This window comes from Triticum aestivum, chromosome 2B, assembly GCF_018294505.1.
Source record: "Triticum aestivum cultivar Chinese Spring chromosome 2B, IWGSC CS RefSeq v2.1, whole genome shotgun sequence".
Classification (NCBI taxonomy): Eukaryota; Viridiplantae; Streptophyta; class Magnoliopsida; order Poales; family Poaceae; genus Triticum; species Triticum aestivum.
This window is the reverse complement of record NC_057798.1, coordinates 725,926,264-725,932,561: the sequence shown is the minus strand read 5'-3', so window position 1 is coordinate 725,932,561 and position 6,298 is coordinate 725,926,264.

Here is a 6,298-nt window from a genome sequence, read left to right as displayed (position 1 = left end):
TCGTTTTCCCTGAAAAACGAGCGCCGCTTTGTAATATGTTTTTTTTCTGCCAACATCTATCTAAATGAAAAAGGAGTGCTCCTACGGGCTTCTTAGGGAAAACATTAGAGCATCTCTAGTAGATCCGGTAAAATTTGGCACTGCAAATTTTTTTAGGGTTCCCTTGAAAATGATTTTGCGGGAACGCGAAGGCTCCGACAAAACAAAATCCATAAATCTCGTACTGCAAATTTAAAAACATATCCGCGCTATAGATAGTTCATCACAACCATAGTGCATATACAGGAACTACAAACTTCACAATACAAATTAAACCTAAATTGACGGTCTCGCTCGTCGACGCCGATATGTACTTGGCGACGGACTTATGAAGCGTGTTGCGGGCTCCTCCTTGGTAGCAGCGAGACTGTTGGTGGCTCCTTCTTTCGGCCGCCACCGCGCGTTCCGCGGCAACGAGCTCCGCATCTGCCTCCCAACAACTCTTGAAGTGCGGCTAGAGGGTTGCATCGAGCTCATGGAAGCCGACCCAAGGGCTCCACCCGCCTCTGCGGGATAGCCGGCCGCAATCACGCTTGTTTCGAGCGCCATGTGTCGGAGTAATTGGCCACAAATACCCCGAAAACGCCGAGACAATAATTCAAGACATCGGGGCTAGCAAAGCCCCTCAGTCCGACTGCCCGGCTGCTCCTGCCGGCTCCCTGTCCGACTGCTCTGCCCGACCGGCTGCCGGCTGCCGACTGCGCCGACCAGCCGGCTGCCGACTGCAGCCCGACCCGACACCGACAAGACACCGACGAGACGACGGCCGTACCGCGATGTCATCTACAGTGTACCGTATCCCCTGGGCATTGATTTATAAAATGCCCCAGGGGACAAGCATGACATGCACCATGCCTAGCCCATGCCACTACATAGCTTGGTTTGTAAGCTACCCAAGGTAGCTTACAACCAATGCTACCACCACCCATGCCTACCACTATATAAGCTAGCTATCCATCCATCCATCCATTCATCCATTCACACACATGTATGAGTACACATACTCATTCGGCCACACATGGCCAGGCACATGTGCCACACTAGCACGTGCTACTCGCATACCCGTCCCTGGATATTCTGGCAGCAGTCTTGCCCATCATGGTAAGCCAACCATTGGCATATGTCACACCTAACCCCCGACGTTTGGCGCCCACCTTGGGGCGTTACTTTGCTACCACGCTGCTGCTAGTTTCGCAGTCCGGGCGGGACCCTTTTCATCATCATCACCGCGGCGTCGCGCCGTCTCTCCGATAGCGCTCGGGGGCTCGACATCGACACGCTCCCGGGCAGTTGCACGGGACGGCGTGTCCTCATCATCAGCCTCGCCGTTCTCGCCGTCATCACCGCGGCGTCGCCGTCATCCCTCCGGTAGCACTCGGGGGGCTCGGCATCGACACGCCTCGGGGCAGCCGCGTCTGCGTCGTCGGCCTCGACACCGCTGAGCCTGTTCACGCTCGTCCTGCTCACTTGCATCTACTTGCAAGCTAGCTAGATGCAGGTCAACAATGGTCAAACCACTATCCATACATCACCGAGATAATGGCGTGGTTTATTGCTAGCTTCTACGCTGCACTACACCTCCATACACCTCCTATACACTAGCCAGACAGTGGCCAGATGATCCCCGTACATTGGCCATATGCTACATGTACATTTGCCAAACATGAGACGGATAATGGCTGTGCACGGCTCGCCTGCTACCCCATCCGCATCGCTGCGTCGCTCCTATCACCGTGCTTCTGCTGCTGTTCTGCGGCGTCGGGTGCGTTGCGCCCGCGCCTGGAGGTCGGATCACTGCGGCCCCTCTGCTCCGGCCTCGCAGGCCCTGGCCGGATTCCGCCGCGCCCGGCGGCCCCCCGCATGCGCGGCTCCGCCTACATCCCCGCGAGCACCTCTTGCTCGGTGCGGCGGCCATCCCTCGCACCTTCCTCCAACCGCAGTCGCGGAGCCCTTGGCCTCCCGCAGCAGCCGCCGCTGTGGTCCGCCCGGTTCCGCCCCCGGCATCCGCATACCGCGTTGCTACCGGTCGCTGCACGTCGACCCGGAGCCACTCAGCCAACCGCGCGGTCGCCCGCGCCCTTCCCTCCGCCCCTGGCAAACTCCCCCGCATGCGCCGGGTCGCCGCATCCCCGTCGCCTGCGCCGCGTCCGCCCCCGGTCGCTGAGTCGCCACACCCGTCGGCTCCCGCACCATGCGCCTCAGCCGTCTGCGCCCCTGCCTCGGCACCGGCTGCTGCACTACGACGCCCCCTCGCTGTGCCGTCTTCCCTACGCCGAGCCCCGCTCCTCCCGTGCCTGGCCGGCTCCCGCATCGTCAACTGGCCTCTAGCAGAGCCGAGGCACCGGCCTGGCCGCCCGTCACCGCGCGTCCACCGGCCCTCGCGCAGGCCAACTACTCACCCGACCAGATTGGCCGGCTGCTGGCCCCCGCCTACCCCGTGGCCGGCTCGCCGGGTCGGGCCACTCCCGCAGCGGCATGCGCCCCCGCCCGGCCGGCTTCCAGCCTCTCCGCCTCCTCCACGGGACCCGGTCGCCGGCTCCCGCGGCCAACCAGTGACGACGACGACTGCGCCCTCGCGTGCGGGCCCCGCCTGCCGCCGCGGCCAAGTCGCCCGATGCCGACTCCCCGCCAGTCGGCCCCCGCACGCCCGCCTGGTCTTCCCTGCGTTCGGGACCTGCCGTCGTTTCCAGCCCGATCAGGAGGCCCGCCTCTCCTCCGCGCGACAGCCCGCGTCCGGTGTCGCGCTCCTCGGGCGCCGGCTGTTGCGCCCTGCCAACCGGCTCTCGCGCGGGCTGGCTCTCCCACCACCCGGACGCCGGCTGCTGCTGTCCCACTCCTGCCGACTGCTCAGGTAGTGAAAGAAAAAAGAAAAATAAGAGAAGAAGGAATATGCGTCCGACTGTCAGATGTGCGTCCGACCGCTAGCTGCCTGGCCGGCTGCAAAAAGCATGACCGCTGTGTCAGAGTCCGCCTGCCCAGCCGGCTGAAGAAGAAAAAGAAGAAGACAAAGTAGTCGTCAGGAGATCCGGCCTGACTGCTCAGCAGTCGGCCGGCCCGAATCTCGAGGGCTACATCCAGCGGGTGCGCTAACGCGCCCCGCGAAGAAGACAAAGTAGTCGACGAGAGATCCGACCTGACTGCTCAGCAGTCGGCCCGAATCTTGGGGGCTACATCTAGCGGATGCGCTGACACGCCCCCACGAGGAAGAAGACGAGGTAGTCGCCGGGAGATCCGGCCCGACTGCTCAGCAGTCGGCCCAAATCTTGGGGTCTACACCCAGTGGGTGCGCTGGCACGCCCCACGGAAGATTGCAAGAAACAAAAACAAGAGAATAAAGAAGAGTTTTGTCCGGCTGCCTGCAGCCGACAGAAGAGAAAAAAGAAGGGCGCTGCCACACGCCTCGCCGCCTGGCCGGTTCTGCCAAGCCAGCCAGGCCGCGTTCCGCTCGCCGCCTGGCCGGTCAAACCCTCCTCGAGCACCCGGAGGCTCGAGGGCTACACCCAGCGGGTGCGCCGGCGCGCTCTGCGAGCGTCGAGCCGCGTCGGCTGTCTTCGACAACCTCTGCCGCGACTACACGAAAATCAATGTGAGCTCCTCACCCGCATATTTTTGCATCACGCAAGCACGGATAACCCCGAGCGATGCTCGGGGGCTATCTCCGCATTTTATTACAGTTGCACCACTGTTCGCCCCGGTGCCAACCAGAGTTGGCCCGGGGGTTTGCCGCTTGGCCTGAGACGTTTTTCCCCGCAGACGGCTTAGTAGCATGCGCAGTACCAAAGGCCCACCTCTCAGCCACAGACCGCAGAGCGGCTGTCCGGCTAGCGAGAGCAAAAGCTGGAGGTCACCCCACGCGAAAAATGTCCGGGAAGAGAAACGCTTTGGGCGACCCGACCGTTTTCTTTATGAGTATCTGCTCGGTTAAATCCGCTCCTAGAGCCTGAGTACTGTACACTCCACTTCGCGGTCCACTCTGAGCCACAAACCGCAGAGCGGCTGACCGGCGAGCGAGAGCACAAGCCAAAAAGCGGAGGGAACACGAAAAAGATTAAAGGGGGCTCGGATGAAACTGAGTCGGCACCCTCCGCATAAAACTTACAATGCTAAAAGCAATCATTTGATATATCTGCGTGAACTAACTTTGTCTTTTGCATGATCATTTCCATGAACACCGTCAAAAACCTCCGCCCAACTTTGCCAAGTTGCCCGGAGGCTTGGGGGCTACTATCGGAGTAACTGGCCACGGATACCCCGAAGACGGCGAGACAATAATTCAAGACATCAGGGCTAGCAAAGCCCCTCAGTCCGACTGCCCGGTTGCTCCTGCCGGCTCCCCGTCCGACTGCTCTGCCCGGCCGGCTGCCAGCTGCCGACTACGCCGACCAGCCGACTGCCGACTGCGCCGACCAGCCGGCTGCCGACTGCGCCAACCAGCCGGTTGCCGACTACAGCCCGACCCGACACCGACGAGACGGCCGTACCACAATGTCATCTACAGTGTACCGTATCCCCTGGGCATTGATTTATAAAATGCCCCAGGGGACAAGCATGACATGCACCATGCCTAGCCCATGCCACTACATAACTTGGTTTGTAAGCTACCCAAGGTAGCTTACAACCAATGCTACCACCACCCATGCCTACCACTATATAAGCTAGCTATTCATCCATCCATTCACACACACGTATGAGTACACATACTCATTCGGCCACACATGGTCAGGCACATGTGCCACACTAGCTAGCTAGCTCTCATTGTTACCGATCTCAGATACAGCTCCAGGAGCACCTTGTACTGCCCGATGTACACCCCACATATATACTCAGACATGCAGGAGTAGGGGTATTATTTCTCTGGAGAGCCCCGAACCTGGGTAAACTAGCGCGTGCTACTCGCATACCCGTCCCTAGATATTTCGGCAGCAATTTTGTCCACCATGATAAGCCATCCATTGGCATATGTTGCACCCAACCCCCAACATCATGGCTTGGTGGCGGGCCGGCTAGAGCTGCCGGCCTTCGCTTCGTGCCATGCGAGCTTGCGCAGTGACGATCCGCCACAGCCGCCACACCCACGAGCCATAGATGAGAAGAAAAAATGGAGAACAAGTGGCGGGATTTGTCGCCAGAGTTGGGAGGGAGGCTAGCGGTGGCGCGGGCGGATTGTGGCGAGGGGATAGGGTTTGCTAACCCTAAAACCCGACCGACCCATACATATAGGGCCAGATGGGTGGATATGCGGGCTGCCGGTAAAAATTTACACTGGTCGGGCTTTGTTTAGCTGATCTGTTTGGGCCCAAAAAACAGGATCCTGCAAAACGGCCAGACTTTTATGGGCGGCGAACTTTTGCAGGATCTACTGGAGATGTTCCATGACGACTTCCCGACTGTCTACTATAACAAAATTTGCCCGGCTCCGGTGAGGAAGGGGCGATGACGACGGTGCGCCTTCGGCTTGCTTCAGTGCTTGTAGTCATCGCTAGGTGATCCACGGGCATGGTTATAATTTTTATTACCTATGTTGTTTCTTGAACTATCATGATTGAAGATGAATAGATTGAAAGTTTCTCGAAAAAATATTATTTTTGGTGCAGTGTGCTATGTGGTGAGGCCGGTGGCGAGGCGCTCCAGTGACTGACACGAGCCGACCCCATCACAGATCTGATCTCAACTGACCCCCATGGCCCCATCGAACGCCCACGCCGCCGCGCCTCTGGTGCCCCAAGCCGGCAACGCCACCGCCGTCTCCCTGACACCCGTCCCCCACTCCCTCGCTGCAACCCGCAATTACCTGGTTGCCCCTATCCCAGTGAACCCAACGGAAGCAGCCGGGCGCGTTCGTCTCCCACTTCGCCCTACGCCCCGCCCCCCGCCCCCACCCGTCGAGCCAACGCTGGCGGTGACCGGCGGCGACGGCGAACAAGGGTCAGGCACCCCTGCTTCCTGCTGGTCCCCGGCCGCATCCCCCCTCACTTCTCCGCCCTCGCGTACCACCGAGGGCGAGCTCCGCGCGAGGCTGGCCGCGACCAGGGGCGGCGACAGCGGCGACTCAAGGTGAGCGTCCTTGGCATAGCACTCCTCTCCTCTCCACCAGACCGGAGCCCGCCCTCTTTTCTGATCTCGTCCCCCGTTTGTTCACTCACAAACCCTAGAACCCTAAGTCTCGCTTGGGCGGGGTACTCCAGCCTGGGCGTGTTGCCGCCCTCGATGTACTCGAGGACGGACTCCGGCGCGGCCGGGCACGCCCCATCATCGGCGG